The 21251-nt window shown below is 35.6% G+C and overlaps 1 protein-coding gene across 9 annotated transcripts in view; it reads right to left on the reverse strand.

The window, feature by feature from the left end:
• Positions 1-21251, reverse strand: part of LOC100609532 (protein eyes shut homolog) — a 2075858-nt gene that overhangs the window by 2050388 nt on the left and 4219 nt on the right. For 4 of the 9 annotated variants that reach the window (XM_063813139.1, XM_063813138.1, XM_054685920.2 and 1 more), the window contains one exon: positions 8460-8575. The exons of the other annotated variants lie outside the window; for them this stretch is intronic. The gene's annotated coding sequence lies outside the window, so the exon portion shown is untranslated. The remainder of the gene's footprint in view (positions 1-8459; positions 8576-21251) is intronic. 9 annotated transcript variants of the gene reach the window in all.

A 21251-nucleotide genomic window follows, 5' to 3' on the forward strand; every position in this document is an offset into this window, starting at 1 on the left:
AGGGGAAATCTATCTTCCTCTGAAAATGCATTAAAATGTATACTTCACTTTGATATCCAGAAAAGTCCAAACAATAAAATAATTAAAGGGGTGCATAAATATAATATTTCTTAGTCATCACCCTCCAACAACAGTTGTGCTAGTTAAATTATTAGAACAATATAAAATGCTAAACAAATGGAATATTTAGCTTTCAGGAGATGAGAAAGAAATGCATGCATGTAGTTAGGATAAACTTTATTTATGAAAACAAGTGTCCAGCCCACTTTGTGAAACAATTGTCAGATTAGTTTGCCAATATGATTCCTTCAAATAATAATATCACAATAACTATTATTTATTTGGTTACTAAGTTTTCTGGTGAGCTCCTAAATTTTGTGTCTTATTTGCCTCACCCTAGTCATGGTCTTGAGTGCCAAAGATGAGTGGTACATATTTTGAATTCTTTTCAGTGGCCTGTCTTGCATTCAGGATGCTGAAAATACCCTTTTCCATTGTTTTCTCTCCTTTATGCAACAGGGCTCCTTGACCATGACAAACCAAGTTACGTGGTATTAGCTAGGGACTGAGTTACATCAATATCTTGTATTTTGTTACTATCATTTTAATAGCATGTTTCTAGGATAATGTGTTTTAAGCTCCAAGTAGTCAAGCAATTATTTTTAAGAGTTTTGTTTGGAGAATGGGAGAAGAAGGGGTTGATATTTACACATTCACACACATGAACACACACATATTCTTCTAGGAGTCTTCCTTTAGGACTTTAGGAACCAAGGGCAGTTGTCTTTTGGAGAGATACTCAGGTTGTCTTGAGGAATGCATGATTTACTGGTAGAATTTCCTTAAAGTCATACAGGTCTCTTATGACCACCGAAAGTTCCAGATCACCATGTTTTGGGGAGGGAAGCAAGTTAATGTCTGGTTCCACAAAGAAAACACAGTCCCTGGAGTGTATATGGTATATACAAAATGGTATTGACAATTGTGCAGGAGTACCAAGCATGGCCTAATATAACCAGGGGAAGCTGACAATGCCTCCAGTGTGGTTCTCCAAACAGATGGTCAACCTCACAACTCCCATTTCAGTTAAAATGTTTGAGTGTAGTCCCTGGTTTTGGAATGACTCCCTGGGGGCTTTCATTCAGCCTTTCTTATTATTTCCATTGAGAGCTAGGATTTATGTCCCTTCCCTTGAAACTGGGTAGGCTTCTGTTTCAACCAACAGAGTGTGATGGAAGGGAGCCAGTGATTTCCAAGGCTAGGTCATAAAAAGCGACTCAACTTCTGCCTTTCTTGCTGGTACACTTTCATTTCTACTACCTTCAGCTGCCATGCTAGCAATCTGATTGCCCGGAGACTACATAGAGAGAGATGACCTGGGGAAGCCCTGAGACCCATGGATCTGGAGAGAGAGAGAGAGAGAGAGAGAGATCTAGTCCTCAACTATTCCATCTCTCCACTGGTACAGCTCCAGTCACAGCTGACTGCAGCCAACTGAGGGACTCTGGGCCAGAATCATCAAGCTGAAAATTTCCAGAATTTTTGTCCCAATGAAAGTATAAAAGAAAATAAAATCATTGCTTCAATTTTAAGTTAAAATTTAACTAAATTTTGGGGTGATTCATTTCCAAGAAATGAATTACCAGAATTTTGAGTTTTCACTGTGTGAGGCTAGCCCCACAAGATGGCCAAATATCTACTATCTTTATATTTCCTTACAGTTTGTCTACTCAGGTGAATAGAAACAGTTTGTACCAGATCTGGAAAATGGAGGAAAAAAATAACTGGCAATCATTAGCTCATTTCAAAGGACTTTTCTTTCTCTGAAATTTTAACTCATTAAGTCCTTGTTGCTTCCTTCAGTCTCCGCTGTCTTTACAAACACATTTTTTTTTGCAATTTATTTTCTTTTCCAGTTACTGTAGTAAAATTCTTGGTCTGCCGAGACCAAATCCATCCTACTCATACCCCTGTTTAAAGGTTAATTCTGCCTGTACTTCCCATACTCATTTCCAGCTTAGTTTTTTCATCATCTGTCACTATTCAGAACAAAGCATACTTCACACAGACATACACACACAGACACACACACACACACACAAAACATACATTTTTTTCACTTTGTTGTAGTACCTAGAAAATTTAAAGACTCTAACATATTCTCACTCCAAAATAAAGTTATAAATATTCTGTTTCTTATCTTTTTTTTTTTTTTTTTTTTGAGACGGAGTCTCACATTTTTGCCCAGGCTGGAAGTGCAGTGGCGCCATTTCGGCTCACTGCAAGCTCCGCCTCCCGGGTTCATGCCATTCTCCTGCCTCAGCCTCCCTAGTAGCTGGGACTACAGGCGCCGCCACCACGCCCGGCTGATTTTTTGTATTTTTAGTAGATACGGGGTTTCACCCTGTTAGCCAGGTTGGTCTCAATCTCTTGACCTTGTGATCTGCCCGCCTCGGCCTCCGAAAGTGCTGGTATTACAAGCGTGAGCCACCGTGCCTGGCCTCTGTTTCTTATCTTAAATGATGGTTTATTTCCTCAAGTTTTATCTATTTAGAGTGTTATGAAAGTAGATGACAAAAACCTTCATATCCAGAGCAAACAGATAACTTCAAAAAAAAACAAAAACTATTGCAATTCTTAATAGCCACATTGGACCACACACCCTTACGTGACCAACCGCTATAATGCACCCTGGGATCTAGTAATTAGTATAAGCCAAGGCCCACTCCTGGATTTGACAGTAGGGCAGTCACTAAGAATTTGTGGGCTCTGAAAGAATGGGGATGGAAATGTAGCAGTTAGCATTCTTAATACCGAACCGCATAAAACAACTTTGCTATTAAGTTGGTGCAAACGTAATTGCAGTTTTTGCCCTTGGCAAAAATGTTTGCACCAACCTAATAATTTCTGCTAAAAATATTATTGGAAAGCTGTTAAAAGTCCTATAGAACTTATTATCTAGGTAAACAGTTATAGAAATGGTGTAAGGCACAAATAAAAGAACCACCATACATCCAAGATCTGTCATTTTTTAAAGATATTTTCGAGATAGTAAAAAATAACACTTTCAAAATATTATTATTTCTATCTTTTATTAATGTACATGTAAGTCTTTTCTTAATGTACATATAAGCCTTAGACACTTCCTAAATTGCACATTTAAAATAATAATAATCCTAAAAATCTAAATGCAGTTGGTATAAACATGATTTTTCTTCATATTATGAGTATGGAGGATGACAAATAATTCATATTGATTGTCAACCTTGACTTGGCTTAGGTTTCCTACTTCACAATCTGTTGAGAAGAATTATATTATTCAATTTCAAGCTCTTAAGTGCTTTAAATTAATATAACTGATATCTAGGTATCAAAATCACACAATTTACATATCTCTCAAAGCACAACAAATGTATCCATTGTGTATATTTATTTTACATGTCAGTAGCAATGAAATTACCTACTGTATTAAAATCTAAAGACTTTTGACTTATATAGGCTTATCTGACTTCAATAAATATAAAAGTTTTACTTTTGTCTAACACTGTCTACTTTCCACAGACTCAGGAGCATGTTTCCGATTAATAGTAAAGAGAATTTAGTTGACAACTGGCTACAGCTGTTTCAATCAGCTTAGTCTCAACATTTAGGCTAGGGGTAAATGTTCCTTTATTACTAAGAAACAAAATACAAATTAGACCTTTATTCATCTCCTTAAGTTTGGAGACTATTAAGGAGCTCCATACTTGTACTCTTCACCAAAGGAATGTAAGTGCACAGTAGACATTTTATTTAGTCAAGTTCTATCAATATTTTTTGAGTAATTATCAGTGTTGAGTTGACAGTATGATTCAACTCATGTACCAACACATAAGGGATGATAAGTGGAGTATAGTGTTGAAAAGGACTCTAAGGCTTAACCTGAGTTCAGTATCAAGGGTGCTATGTTAACTAGTGACACTGCCTGGTGGTGTGCAAGACTGAGAAAGGGGCTTGAATGCCACATATCTGCCATCACGTAAAGGCAATGAACAAGTAATAGATGAATGTCCATCCCCAATACCAATATTTCTCAATCTTTAGAGTATAAGAATCATCTTGTGAGCTGTGAGAAATTCAAATTGCTGGTGTCCACTTGTAGCTATTATTATTTAGTATATTTAGGCCAGGGTTTATTAACTGGCTTTTGTTTCAAGAACCCATATGAGCCTGGTGACAGTGGAATAATAACCATGCTTTGAAAGCACTGCTCTTTATAGCATACTTTCTGTTCTCACTAAAGCTCTGAAAATGCCAATCAACTAGATATTTTATTGAAATGGTATAAGGTCAAAAGTAGTGAAAATGTGAGGAGTTGGCCTAACACCTAATCCTTTATATGTACTCTTGCTATAAATAAACAAAGTTCATTCCATAAAGATAATTATCTAGATTGCTTACATAACCCCAAACACTCATGATGTCCCAGGGTAACACTGATGATTTTAAGTGTCAAGCTAATGTATCAGTAGCTAAACTCAGTTGTCATTTGAGACAAGTCCAAGTAATACTAATCGCTTTTTCACAAGCGGTCTTCATACATATTTTTTCTTTTCTAAGTAAACCTCTTTCTTTAATAGGTCCCTGCATTTGTAGTTTAAGACCTTTTTCCATCTGAGTTGCTTAGCAGTTTGCTAATAACATTCACAGTGATGTTTGCCCAGGCTTAAACATGGTTTTCCATGTGCTTCTAGTCATATGCAGTTAGTTTGACCCACTTTCCTCATCTAGTCATTTCATACCCATTAATGTCGTGATTCAGCAAAGTCCTGAAGAGATTTTGGTATAGTTGAGTGGGTTAATACATAGACTTGGCTTGAAGGAGAAATGGGTTTTACTTTTGGCTTTGTTACTTATATGTCTGAAATTGAGCAAGATTGTTACATATGGATGGATAGTAAATAATTTTTCAGGAAATGTGTTTAATTCATTTTACTTTTAGAAAACATGCCAAAAATTCATAGCAAATTTATTAATAACTCCTGAATGAAAAATTTGGTTATGTTTTAGTTTCCTCTGGACCTGGACATAAAATTAAAATGAAAAATAAGATGTAAGTATAATTATGATGGGTAAGTTACTCGCTGCACAGGGAATAAAATTACATGACCAGATCCTTATCATCCCAAATTGAACTACTCACATTAGCACAGCAAACACGGTCTTTTCTAGAGCTAATATTTCCTCTGCCAAAATGTCCTATTTGCTTGGATTATATCAACAAATTGGCAGACCTGCCCAGCTACTGCCTTCGCCTGTCTATACATATCTTGGCCATCAGAGGCCTTGAACTCCATGCCAAATAAGCTAATCTCCTTTACCCCATTCCACAAACATTTTTCTTTTATCATTTACTCTGATTTACCTAATTATTGTCCTTAATCCTTGTGGCAGAAACTGCCATTTGCCTATATTTTATCCATTCTTGTCTTTTACCTTAACAACAGAAAGCTGATTTTATTGGAAATGAAATGCACTGGCAAAGAAAACTGCAATTTCTTGCCCCCTAGACAAGTGGGACTAGCCTTGTAACTGCTTACTTCTGGCTAAAGAGCTTTAACAGTAGTTTTAGGTCATGAAACTGGAATCTTAAAGGGAAGTAGGGGTGAGGAGTCAACTAGCATATGCCATTTTGTCTTTTTTTTTTTTTCTACCTGAAAAGCAAATGGGATGGTAGGCATCCTAGTGGCTATCTCATAACCATGAGGTCACCTCAAGTATGGTAGCCTAAGGATGGCAGAACACATATATGGAAACAAGAGGGAAATCAATGTGATTGAGTGGCTCCTTTGGGTCTGGACTTCCCAATGTACATCTCATTATTTAAAACAAGTATGAGTTCCTAACTTATTTTAAGAATTATTGACTGATTTCTGTTACTTATAGACTACCACATTGATTCATTACTCTGATAGAGGCAACTCAGATAAAAATGATTTTTAATGGGTGTAGCACACCAACATGGCACATGTATACATATGTAACAAACCTGCATGTTGTGCACATGTACCCTAAAACTTAAAGTATAATAATAATACAATTTTAAAAATGATTTTGACAATGGCTTTATAGAATCTGGTAATTTTCCAATAAAACCCTTTCCTATATGTAAACTTTGTTTTTCTTTTATTTCAACTAAAAAGGGGGCAATTATGGCAGAAGGTATTGCCAGTTATTTGAATTACCAAAAAGTTAGAAGAAATTTAATCTAAATTCATAAGTTTTCTACTTGCTTGTGATAAATAGTTTGAGGAACACAGTAAGCCATCATATACGGTAAAATATTGTTTGTACAATTCTTAACTGATGAAATAGTCATATCCCTTAAAGTATGTTAGAAAAAAGACCCTTACCAGTATTGAGGTATTACTGGAACTTTAAGTGGAACAATAACTTCGAGTTAGGAGTTGCCCTGTTTCTGGCAAAAGTTTAACATTTCTGGATCCCACCCACCCAACACTGTATTCTATGCATTTATTGTGTGGGTCAAAAATGCCTCCTGGGGAGACACTGCCTCTCTGCCCCTCCTCTTATACTTCTTTCTCTTCTATCAACCCCCATTGAAAAACTGCTGGATCAAGAAGAATCTGAGACAATTCTGCCTTAAGAACATATCCATTTATTCCTCTATTTTATCTGTTCTACATTTAAGTCTCTATCTCTATTGATTTAAAATATTGAAGATATATAACCTCTATTATTCTCTAATAATAAAATTATGTCCATTCGAACCCCTTTTATCTCTCATTTTCATGAAATATGTCAGAAGATGGCAATCAACACAAATTTTTAGAAGTATGTGTAAATGAAATTATTATGAATGTATAATGGGTACAACAGAGATTTTTAGTCTAGAGTCGCCATTAACTTGCTACAAACTTCTTAGAGATTTTCTTTATCAATGAAGTGTAGTTAACAAAACCTTCAAATTCTATGACATGGTAATGTTATTACAATAATATAGAATGATGTGTGTGTGATCATTTTACATGAAACGCTGGGATAGTGTTATTTCTTTAAAGTGGGGAAAATTTAATGTGTCCAGATATTCATGTATTCACAAATATATGTCTTGAGGCTTAAAGAATCTGATCACTAGATTCATCAGTTTCTGGCTAGTTATATAAGATGTACAGTGATAAACAAATTATGAATATGACACCATCCCCTTATTTATACTTATATTTAAATTTGTACTTAGTGTGACCGTGAATCACATATATTTGTAACCATTTTCCATTAGTAATGAAGTTTTCTATATTGATACTACTGAAGTATGTTAAAATAGTACCTAATTTCCAGAAAAAAAGCTCTTAAACATGTACATAGTACATAATTAGTACCCAACCCTGTCTACCAGTATTAAGTAATTCCATAAATCTAACCAACAAAAAAACAAAAATACTATTACTACTTCATTTTAAAGACGATGAAACAAAATCACAGAGAGTCTTAAAAAGTGTAAAAACTTACATGGAAATTAAGCACTGGAATCCACATTATAATTCAGGTAATCTGACTAAAAAGTATATATTCTTTGCCACTAACAATACAAAGAATGTATATATTTTATGTAAAAATAATTTTGATTTGATAGTCATTTTATTTTAAATTTTAAAAGGCATTTTGAGCTCTAAAAATCAAATATCCTTCAAGTTTGCCACCTGGTAGCTGCTTTGACAAAATTCTATTTTAATTTTCTTCAAAAATTAATATCTGAATTAAGTGTTGAATGGAAGCTGCGATTTGTGAATGTCCAATTTGTTTTTCTCTTGCTAGTCATGTCAACAATCGAATTGGACATTTTTACTTATACATAGTAGGTAGAATTCTGGCAGGAAAGAATATGACAGAGAGGGAAGATGAAAAATATTAATCAACTATAAGGTATCAATCAACACGTTTATGAGAAGAACTTTATAAACTGCTAATCTTTCCCTAATAACACATGACACACAAATGGGGGTGGGACAAGATGATATTAAATTTTAAGAATATTCTGCTAACATTTTAAATTATGCATTATTCCATGTTTTTATACATCCAACATTTAAATAAAATTTATTTGGTATAAAAGCCTGTCTAATAAAGTAACATCACTAATACATTTGATTGTTTCAATGCTCAAGTACAGATAATGTGTTGCTACCATAGAATACATTTCACACCTTTCTACAACAATTCACTTTCTGAATATATGTCAAGGGCATGTAATTTATCTTTTTCGTCAAAGCTAGCTAAAATATTTACAGTTTTAAGGTGAGCATTTTATGATATACTGCATTATTTTCTTATTATCTGTATGTCATCATAAGTATCTTTTGATTTCTATTATTAAATTTTAAAGTACAATGGAATTTTAACCAGTCTCATTTTGGCAATTTTAAAGTTAAAATTAATACACAAAATAAAAATCTCACCTAGACTTGGATGCTGCTTCTGATTATATCAAGTTTATGAAAATTACTAACAAGCCTCTATCTTTTCCAAACGTTTGTTGTGTTTTTTTTTTCTCAATACAGTGCTTGACATACACCTGATAACAAGAATGATAAGAAATATTTGGACAATTTTACATGAGGCTATAAAATAAAAAATAATTATTTGATCATGAAACCTAGGTCTCAATTAGTGACTTCAAATCCCTCCCTGGGTCTCAAATAGTGACTTCAAATTCCTCCCTGATGCAAGGGAAGAAATAAGAACATACCAGCAGAAATTATATTACATTAATTCAAACTATTTCTTATTCTCTAAAAAACTGATAAAGATCCTAAGAGATGTTTATTTATTTCTCATGATGTTAAACATATTGCATAATTATAAATTATTAATGAATATAATGAATTATAAAGGATCTCAATTAGAAAAGGAAACTTTGAAGCCTTTTTCATTGCATTTTAAATAAAATATATAGATTGGGAGCCAAGATGGATGATTAGATGCAGCCAGGAAGAGCATCTCCCATAGAGATCAGATGATCAAGAAGGATGGTATACTCTGGTTCCTGGCCCCCGGGGGCTCTGGGGAAAGAGGTGAATTAAATAGGTGAGGAGTGACCCATTCTCACCACAGACCTCCAGAATCCTAGCTGCAGGAGACCCCATGACCTCCATGGACATTTGAGCTAACAGGGAGAGCTGCTTGGAGAGGTGTTGGGGATAAGATTCCAGCCTATGTAGAGCCAAGAGGGTTTGGCACGGGAACAGCTGCCATGGAACATGACCAAGACATCGATCCCCCAAGGCTTGCTATGCTCCTTTAGGAGGCATTGGCTTTTGTTGACTGTCGAACCTGGACACAGCAGTGTGGTCTTACCTGTGGGAGGGGAAAGTCTAATCTCAGTGCCCCACTGTGTGCTGGCCTCTGACACGGTCATTGCCTGGTCATGCCCACTTGCAGCACAGCCTTGGATGCCTGAGGGGGTGTGGGGCAGTTTCTTGGCAGCTGACATTATAGCTCCTTTGCCAGCAGACCAAGCACAACCATTGAAGAGATTCAAAAGACAAGTCCCTGCTGATGGGCACCCACCCATCCACAGCCTCCTCCCATCGCTTTGACAGCATGCATTTGCTCATGGACTTCTGCACCACTTTGCTGGTGCAAGAGGGTACACAGAACTCACTGCCCCATTGCCACCCGCACATGCATGTGCAGATCTCATGGCTGCCACCCTGCCTCCACTAGCATGTTTGCACCCTGCCTCACCACCACTACTGATGCGAATGTGCACACACAGACCTGCCACCCAACTTCTGCTGTTGCCCCACCCCAGCTGACACACATACCCCACTTCACCACCACTGCCACTAACACATGTGCATAAGCATGGACCCCACTGCTGACTCCACTTTGCCACCACTGCCACTAACACATGTGTACAAGCATGGATCCCACTTCATCAGCACCATGATAAAACAGTTTGGCTGGTACTCCCGACCTGAGTGTTACTGTTAACAAATGAGGAACACCTTGCCCCCTCCAGGGCAGGAGGTGCTCAACCTCGAGAGGCCAGAGAACAAAGCCATGGGCCAGGTACCAGCCCCCAAGTGTTACAGCATGCAGCCCAGGAGTGCTGGGTTGAGCCTTGGCCCAGTACAATCTTCCAGAAATGAAGCTAGTCAACGGAACCCTCTTTATACCACTCTCAAGGACATCAAATAATATAAAAACAAAACAAAAAAAAACCCATCCGAAGGACAACAACTTCAAAGATTAAAAGAACATCAGTCCACAATGATGATAAAGAACCAACACAAGAAGTCTGGCAACTCAAAAAGCCAGAGTGTCTTCTTATTGCCAAATGATGTACCAGTTCCCCAACAATAGTTCTCAACCAGGCTGAAATGGCTGCAATGAGACACACAGAATTCAGAATCTGGATTAGGATGATAATCAAGCCTCAGGAGAAAGTTGAAACCCAATCTAAGGAATCCAATAAAATGATATAAGAGCTGAAAAACAAAATAGCCATTTTAAGAGAAAAAACAAAACCAACCCCATAGGGCTGAAAAGCTTACTCTAGGAATTCGATGATAAAATTAGAAATATTAGCAGCAGAATAGACCAAACTGAAGAAATAATCTCAGAGATCAAAGACTTGTTATTCAAATCAACACAGTCAGACAAAAATAAAGAAAAAATAATTTAAATAATGAACAAAACCTCCAAGAAATGTGGGATTATGCAATGTGTAAATGTGAGATTAGTGCTACACATGAAATCAAACCTAGGATTTATTTGCATCCCTGAAAGAGAGGGAGAGACAAGAACCAACTTGGAAAAAGTATTTGATGATATTGTCGATGAACATTTCCTCTACGTTGTTAGAAACATCAACATTCTAATTCAGAAAAGGCAGAGAACCCCTGTGAGATACCATACAAGATGTCCTTCCCCAAGACACATAATCATCAGATTTCCCAACGTCAATGTGAAATAAGAAAATATTAAAAGCATTTAGAGACAGGCCACTAACAAAGGGAACTCCATCAGGCTAACAGCAAACCTTTCAATAGAAACCCTATAAGCCAGAAGAGATTGAAGACTTATACACAGCATTCTTAAAGAAACACAATTCTAAGCAATAATTTCATATCCAGTCAACTAAGCTTTATAAGCAAAGAAGAAATAAGACCCTTTTCAGACAAGCAAATGCGAAGGGAATTTGTTACCATCAGACCTGCTTACAAGAAATCTTTATGGGAGTGCTATACATGAAAGTAAAAGACTGTTACTAGCCACCACAAAAGCACACTTAAGTACATAGACCATTAACACTAAAAAAGGAGCCACACAATCAAATCTGCATAACAAGGAGCTAAAAACAAGATGACAGAAGCAAATCCACACGTATCAATATTAACATTGAATGTAAACAGAATAAATGCCTCAATTAAAAGGCACAGAGTGACAAGTTGGATAAAAAAGCAAGACCCAACTATATGCTATCTTTAAGGGACCAATCTCACATGTAGTAACACCCATTGACTCAAAGTAAAGGAATGGATAAAAATCTACCAAGCAAATAGAATACAAAAAAAAGCAGGTGTTGCTATTCTAATTTGAGACAAAACAGACTTCTTCAAACAAACAGTGATCAAAAAGACAAATAAGGGCATAACATAATGATAAAGGGTTCAATTAAACAAGAAGAATTAACTATCCCAAATATATATGCACTCAACGCTGGGACACCCAGATTCATAAAACAAGTTCATAGGGATCTATGGTGAGATTTAAATGACCATACACTAATAGTGGGAGACTTCAACACCCTGCTGACAGTATTAGACAAATCACTGGGGCTGAAAACTAACAGAGATAACTGGGAGCTAAACTTGGCACTTGACCAAATGAATCTAACACATGTCTACAGAACACTTCACCCAACAACAGAATACACATTATTCTCATCTGCACATGATACATAATCTAAAATCGACCACACAATCAACCATAAAACAAATCAACAAATTCACAAAACCAAAAACATATCAACCACAATCTTGGACCACCGTGCAATAAGCAAAGAAATAAGTACCAAGAAGATCTCTCAAAACCATGCAATAACATGGAAAATAAACAACCTGCTTCTGAATGAGTTTTGGGTAAACAAAGCAGAAATCATGAAATTCTTTGAAACCAATGAAAACAAATAAACAACATACAAGAATCTCTGGGACACAGCTAAAGCAGTGTTATAAGAAAAGTCATAAGAAAAGTTTTAGCACTAAATGTCCATCTCAAAAGTTAGAAAGATCTCAAATTAACAAGCTAACATCACACCTAGAAGAACTAAATAAACAACTCCAACACTAGCAGAAGAAAAGAAATAACCAAAATCAGAGCTGAACTGAATGAAATGGAGACATGAAAACCCATACAAATGATCAATGAAACCAGAGTTAGTTCTTTGAAAGAATAAATAATATTGATGGACTGGTAGGTAGACTAATAAAAAAAGGAGAAAATACAAATAAACACAATCAGAAATGATAAAGGTGATATAACCACTGACATCACAGAAATACAAAAACAAACAAACAAAAACCTTCAGACAAGACATTATTACAAACATCTCTAGGCACACAAACTAGAAAACCTACAAGAAGTGGATAAAGTTCTGAAAACATTCAAACTCCCAAGATTGAACTAAAAATAAACTAAAACGCAGAACAGGCCAATAATGACTTTTGAAATTGAATCAATAATAAAAGCCTGCCAACCAGAAAAAGCCCTATACCAGACAGATTCACAGCTGAATTTTACCGGATGTATAAGGAAGAGGTAGTAACAAACCTACTGAAACTATTCCAAAAAATTTAGGAGAAGGGATTCCTCCCTAACTCATCCTGATATCAAATCCTGGCAGAAACACAGCAGAAAAAGTTAAAACTTCAGGCCAATTTCCCTGATGAACATAGATACAAAAATCCTCAAGAAAATACTGTATTCAGCAAACTGAATACAATAGCATATCAAAAAGTGAAGTCACCACAATCAAGTAGGGTTTATCCCTGGGATGTAAAGTTGGTTCAACATACATGAATCAATAAATATGGTTCATCACATAAACAGAACTAAAAGCAAAAAACATATGATTGCCTCAATAGATGCAGAAAAAGCATCTGATAAAATTCAACATCCTTTATATTAAACATCCTCAACAAACTAGGCATTGAAGACACACACTTCAAAATAACATGACAAGAGCCATCTCTGACAAGTTCACAGCCAAAATCATATTGAATGGGCAAAAACTGGAAGCATTCCCTCTGAGAACTGGAAGAAGAGTATTACTCTCACTACTTTTATTCGACATAGTACCGGATGTCCTAGCCAGAGCAATCAGGCAAGAGAAAGAAATAAAAGGCATCCAAATAGGAAGAGATGAAATCAAGCTATCTTTCTTCACATACATAATGATTTTATACCTAAAAAAAAAAACAGGGTTTCTGCCTAAAAGCTTCTAGAGCTGATAAACACTTCACCAATGCCTCAGGATACAAAATCAATGTGCAAAATTTACTAGCATATCTATTCACCAACAACATCCAAGCTGGAAGCCAAGTCAAGAACAAAATACCATTCACAATAGCCACAACAATATTAAAATACCGAGGAATACAGCGAACAAGGGAGGTGAAAAACCTCTAGAATGAGAATTTTAAAACCCTGAATTAAGAAATCAGAAACAACACAAACAAATGGAAAAATATTCCATACTCATGGATAGGAAGAGTCAATATTGTTAAAATGGCTATATGGTCCAAACCAATGTACAGATTTAACACTCTTCTTATCAAACTACCAATGGCATTTTTCACAGAATTAGGAAAATATATTCTAAAATTTATATGGATATAAGGGGTTGCATAGCAATATATTCAAGCTTCTGTACAAGGCACTTGAGGTCAGGGCATAGAAAAACACTGAGGTACTGTGTGTATGTTGTTTGTGCATGAGACTGTAACTCCTTGACCCTGAAAACAGGACAAGTAATTGAGTGTGTGATACGGAATGCTGAAAACAGTCTCCTAAGAATGTAGTTTAACTGCTTTTACAAGGCCATATGTATCTCCTGACCCGACGGCAAAATGCCATCTGGTGGATGTCTGTAGTAGCAAGCCCTTTCAATAAATACTTGGTGGATGGATTCTAGGGGGCACTCTCTCAGAAGAGCTGCCCCTCACCCCGCTCAGCTGGAATTGTCTGAGTACTCATTCTTAGCATTCACTGAAAGCTATAAGCTGCAATGGAACCAAAAGAGAACCCAAATAGCCATGATAATCCAAAGCAAAATTACAAAGATGAAGGCATCATACTATCTGACTTCAAACTACACTACAAGGATACAGTAAACAAAACACCACAGTACTGCTTAAAAAGTAGACACATAAACCAATGAAACAGGTTACAGAACCCAGAAATAAAGCCTCACACCTACAATCACCTGATCTTCGACAAAGCCAACAAAAACAAGCCATGAAGAAAGGGAACCCTATTCAATTAATGGCACAATAAATGACTAGTCATATGCAGAAGATTAAAAACGGACCCTTTCCTTTCACCATATACAAAAATCAACTCAAGATAGACTAAAGACTTAAATGTAAAACCAAAAACAATAGAAAACCTTGAAGAAAACCTAGAAAACACCATTCTAGACATAAGCCCTGGCAAAGACTTCATGTCGAAGATGTCAAATGCAATTACACCAAAAACAAAATTGGCAGAAGGGACCTAATTAAACTAAAGTTTCTGCACAGCAAAATAAACTATCAACAGAGTAAACAGACAACCTACAGAATGGGAGAAAATATTTGCAAACTACGCAACCAACAAAGGCTTAATATCCAGAATTTATAAGGATTTTAACAAACGAACAAGTAAAAAACAAACAACCCCATTATAAATTGAGCAAAAGATATAAACAGACATTTTTCAAAAGAAGTTACACACATGACCAACAAGCATATGAAAAAATGCTCAACATCTCTAATCATTAGAGAAATGTAAATCAAAACCACTGTGAGATACTATCTCACACAAATCAATCAGAATAGCCAACATTAAGAAGTCAAAAAATAAGAGATTCTGGTGAGGTCATGGATAAAAGAAAACATTTACACACTGCTAGTGGGAAGAGAAATTAGTTCAGTCACTGTGGAAAGCAGTTTGGAGATTTCTCAAAGAACTTAAAACAGAACTACCATTCCAACCTAGCAATCCCATTATTGGGTATATACCTAAAGGAACACAAATCATCCTACTTTAAAGACACATGCACACATGTGTTCACTGCAGCACTACTCACAATCAAAGATGTGGAATATACCTAAATGCCCATCAAAGGTAAACTGAATAAAGAAAATGTGATACATATACACCATGGAATTCTATACAGCCATAAAAGAGAATGAAATCATGCAGCAACATGGATAGTGCTGTAGGCCATTATGCTAAGTGAATTAATTTAGGAACAGAAAAGAAAATATTGCCTGTTCTCACTTGTGTTTGAGAGATGAACATCAAGTACACACGGACACAAAGAAATGAACAACAGACACCAAGGCCTACTTGAGAGCTGAGAGTGGGAGGAAGATAAAAATAAAAAATCTACCCATCAAGTACTATGCTTATTACGTTAGTGATGAAATACTCTGTGCACCAAACCCCCATGACACACAATTTACGCATGTAAGAAACCTGCATGTGTACCCCTGAACCTAAAATAAAAGTTGAAAATAAAATAAATATATAAATAAAATGAAACAGTTTTTGTAATCACCTTAGCTTACTTTCTTAGAAAATTCTGTTATCAATAGGAATATAATTTATTCATGATGTAATATTTCGTATTTTTAATATTTAAAAGCATATAAATAGCATGTCAATTTTATATATGTGAATTAGTCCATATGTAAATGGGACATAATTATACAATAATGAATTATTTACTAAACTTATAATTCCCAAATTTCCAAACTCATGTTTTATATTTATACACATTTTTTTTTGGATACAGAGTCTCGCTCTTTTGCCCAGGCTGGAGTGCAGTGACTCTCGGCTCACTGCAACTTCCACATCTCAAGTTCAAGTGATTCTCCTGCCTCCGCCTCCCAAATAGAGGTATATGCTTTTTATGTGGTAAGCTTTGGTGATGTCTGAATATTTAATAACTTGCATGGCACAGACACAGAACAGACACTAGCTTTGACAAAAAGAAAAGGACAATCATTAGTGTGCAAATTTAGAAAATATCACCCCTTGTAGGTCACATTACAATTTAGTAATTAATAGAAATCTTTGACCTAATTCTTACTCTTGGAACCATTCTTCCTTTCATATCCAAGTGACTTTCCTCCCTTATCTTCTTTGTCTTTGCACAACTATCACCTTTACAGTGACTACTCCTTGACCATCCTATTTAAAATGGCACATGTACTTTCCATCTTCCTCATTCTGCTTAATATTTCTCTATAGCACTTATTGTGAATAAAATTTTATTGACACATAGCCATACCCATATATTTAGCTATTGTCTGGGGTTGCTTTGTCACCACAGTGCCAGTTTGGAAAAGTATGAGAGATCCCGTGGCTGGCAAAGCCTAAAGAAGTATATAATATCTGGTCCTTTGCAGAAAGGTTTGCCAATCCACACCCTGCATAATTCACTTATTTATGATGTTCATTGTCTGTCTCACCTCAGTAGATTATAAACTCCATGGAAACAGAAGTTTTGTCTTTTTTGTTCTTTGCATCACTTTTCTATCCCAATTACCTATTAACAGCACTTGACACATAGTAGGCACTTAATAAATATTGGTAAAAGAAGGAATGGATAAATGGAAAACTAAACAAAATGTTTATCACATTTTCCATATATTTGCTCTCTTCACTAGTTATGTTTTTAAAAGACTTCTGCACAGCAAAAGAAACTACCATCAGAGTGAACAGGCAACCTACAAAATGGGAGAAAATTTTCGCAACCTACTCATCTGACAAAGGGATAATATCCAGAATCTACAATGAACTCAAACAAATTTACAAGAAAAAAACAAACAACCCCATCAAAAAGTGGGCGAAGGACATGAACAGACACTTCTCAAAAGAAGACATTTATGCAGCCAAAAAACACATGAAAAAATGCTCACCATCACTGGCTATCAAAGAAATGCAAATCAAAACCACAATGAGATACCATCTCACACCAGTTAGAATGGCAATCATTAAAAAGTCAGGAAACAACAGGTGCTGGAGAGGATGTGGAGAAATAGGAACACTTTTACACTGTTGGTGGGACTGTAAACTAGTTCAACCATTGTGGAAGTCAGTGTGGCGATTCCTCAGGGATCTAGAACTGGAAATACCATTTGACCCAGCCATCCCATTACTGGGTATATACCCAAAGGACTATAAATCATTCTGCTATAAAGACACATGCACACATATGTTTATTGCGGCATTATTCACAATAGCAAAGACTTGGAACCAACCCAAATGTCCAACAATGATAGACTGGATTAAGAAAATGTGGCACATATACACCATGGAATACTATGCAGCCATAAAAAATGATGAGTTCATGTCCTTTGTAGGGACGTGGATGAAATTGGAAATCATCATTCTCAGTAAACTATCACAAGAACAAAAAACCAAACACCACATATTCTCACTCATAGGTGGGAATTGAACAATGAGATCACATGGACACAGGAAGGGGAATATCACACTCTGGGGACTGTTGTGGGGTGGGGGGAGGGGGGAGGGATAGCATTGGGAGATATATCTAATGCTAGATGACGAGTTAGTGGGTGCAGTGCACCAGCATGGCACATGTATACATATGTAACTAACCTGCACAATGTGCACATGTACCCTAAAACTTAAAGTATAATAATAAAAAAAAGTTTACAGTTTCATTAAAAATAGGTATATGAGAACTTAAAAAATAAAAAGCAGTATGTAAATTTTTTTATGGCAGGCATTATAAATTGTGCCCAATTATTCATAATAAAAATAAAAATAAATTGTTTAATGATTTCATGACTTATATTATAGAAATATGTAATATATTTAATTTTTGTATTGTCAGACATAATTCACTGGCAGATGGAAAATAGGAGTACTTTACCCATTTGAAAGTAAAAGTGAAAATGGATATTGCTATTCTTTTTTTAATGTGACAAAAATTTTTTTTAAAAATGGATTTATGATGTGGAAAGAGTATAGAAAAAAAGTTGCTTCATTTTAGTGTTCATAATAGACAAGTAAAGTAATGTAAAGAGTTGTCACATTTGAACACAAGATATTAAGAAAGTAGATTTCAAAAACATAATAAAAAAACAAAATTTCAAAAGACTTTACGTGTGACTACGGCTTAAAACAAATGGAAAAAATGTGGTAAGTAAATTTTGATAAAACAATATGATGCAATGTCAGTGACAAAGAAAAAGTTCTTTCTTAGACAAGACCTAAGAAATATAAGTAGTTTTTCAAGTTAATGGTTATGTTAAAAGCTTATGTACAGAAAATTGTGAAACATTTACATTTTCAGTCATTAGCTGAGACCTGACACATGATAAAGGCTAGGAAATGTATGTTACAATATTATGAGTCAAAAAACAAAAAGAAAAAGAATGTTCCCACTAAAAAGAAAAGATGGTGTACTGTTCTACATTGAAAATAAGAAAAATTAATTCTCCACTTTACCATGGCCAGTTGGGTTCCTAGGTGCTAGAAAACAGATTCTGAGACATACATTAGCCTGAAGAATGTTTGTTGTGGAGTTCTCCTGGGATTATCATCTGTGGAAGGAACAGAAGTAAAGAACCGAGCAAACGACGAAGATGAGTTGTAATGCACTCCCAACCAAAAGGGCACCCTTTGGGAGTACTCTGGAGATATGGCCCATCAGAATTGTTTCAAGTTGAAGTGACATAACCAGGACATTTTACCCTTCCTTTGATAAGCCATGGGTGAGGCTACTATTGGAAGGAGTAATAATGTGGATCATGGTAATTTTCTTCAGAGGAACAATTCACAAATAGGGCTTAAATGCAAAAATGTCTTTGGGCAGAATTCACAATTAGTGTGTTGATAACACAGGGAGTTCATGCATGAAAAGACATCTAATCAATGTATCATAATATCAATTATAGTCCACTAACTTCAATGAGGTCTGGGAGTAGTTCTGCTTGGGTCGCGGTGAACCTCTCTTGCTGAGGTACTTAGAAGATTAAGGTTAATGGAATAGGTTCTAGTCCTTGCTTCTGCAGCTATTCTCAGGACCACAACAGAACAATCATCATTTCCATCCTCTGCTGTATATTCTTAATTCCCCTTACCTTCTGGGGGCTTATTTGGTGTTGCAAACCAGGCATCATCCCAGAGGGTTGTGAGAAGTTGGTTAGCATGCCCTATTTGGTGATATGTCTTTTATTTATTCTTGTTGTTCATGTTTTCTATATATTTGCTGATTTTTTTCCTAGTAAATGTATCTATCATTGAGAGTAGAATATTGAAGTAACTCAAAATTTGTCTATTTCTTCTTTTAATTCTTTGTGTTTGCTTACTATATTCCTGGGGTCTGTTTTAACATGCTTATGTATTCACAGTTTTTAATCTCTTGATAATAATAGATACTTTAATTGTGATGATAAGTTGTCTTTAGTAACATATTTTTAAAACTTATTGTGATAAAATTAATGTAGTCACTTCATCTCCTTTATGCTTTCTTTTTGCACAGCATGCCTTCTTTAATTCCTTCAGCATTTCAATTTATTTTCATATTCATGGGAATAGAATTGTGGGTTATGTGTTGTCAGGGTAACCCCAACTGTTTGCCAGTTTACTTATATCATTCTATTGTCCTCTGACTTACATAGTCTCAAAGAGAATTCAGTATTTCTCACAGTTTTCTCCTTTATATAATGATCCCCTTCCCCTTACAGCTTTCTTCAAGATTTTCTTCTTTACCTTTTGTTTGTATAAGTTTAAATATGATATGTCTAGGTGATATTTTCGGTGGAGTGCCCTTACTTATCCAGTTTGGTTTTCTATGAGATTCTTGAATCTGTGGTGGCTCTTTATTATAATTTTGGAAAATCCTCATCCATTAGGTATTGAAATATTTTTTCTCCTTTTTTTGAGACACAATTATGCATATATTACAATGTTTAACATTGATTCATAGCTTTTGGTGGTCTTATGGTTTTTATTCTTTCTCCTTTTTTCTCTTTACGTTTCTGTATGGATAATTTTTAATGACTTCATATTGAAATTCATTAATTATTTCCCTAGGTATTTTGGGTCTATTCTGAAGTTTGTGACAGTGGCATTTTTCCAAATACATTTTTCTTACAATTTTTGTAGCATTTTCATTTAATTTTTTAGTTTTCATTTTATGATATTTTCTATCTGATCTTGCAAATTTTTCATTAGAATCATTAATCTATTTTAATCATAGTTATTTTAAATTCTCCATCAGACAGTTTGAATATTAGTATCATGCCTGTGTGTGCTGAGAAAAACAACTTGACTCCTGAAAATGGCCACAGCTTTTCTTCTACTGGGCCTTTAGTGCAAGGTGTTAAGTAATCTAATTAGGAGTTGGGTTGGGTTAGATGTTAGTTTTGTTTTGTTTTTGGTTGCTATGAGTACCCTCAGTGAACTACAGATTTCAAATTCCTATAGCTACTTCATGGGTTTATGGTATAGATTGAGTTTTCAGAGCAATGTCGGTTGGAGTATAAAATTTAGGTCTTCCCTTTATATTTGCCTCACGACCTTTGCATTCTCTTGATCCTTCTGTCCTTCTTCCAGGAATAATATACTGTTGATTGTTACTCAAAACTTGTTAAATTGGTCATGAGGAGGGCAGCTGGAGGAGTCCATTCTCTGTGGCTCTGGATTAAACTTCTGTCTTAGGTATGACTATGTTCCCAAGTCTCAGGATTGTAGGCTTACTTTTTTCACCCACCAAGGACTGTAGTTGTGGGCAGAGTACCTATCCTGCCCTTCTCCTAAGAACAGCTCCCCCCTCCCCCTTTTTCCTTCCCACAGATGCAATTAGTCCTTACCAATGCCTTAAAAACAACAATGCTTTTTGTCCTTATACCTACCTACTGAGGCTTTTGCTTCACAGTGAAGGTATGCAAGAAAGATCTCGGTAGAATTTCTTGCACTTTTATACAGCTCCTGTTACC

This window comes from Pan troglodytes, chromosome 5 (assembly GCF_028858775.2).
Source record: "Pan troglodytes isolate AG18354 chromosome 5, NHGRI_mPanTro3-v2.0_pri, whole genome shotgun sequence".
NCBI classification, from domain to species: domain Eukaryota; kingdom Metazoa; phylum Chordata; class Mammalia; order Primates; family Hominidae; genus Pan; species Pan troglodytes.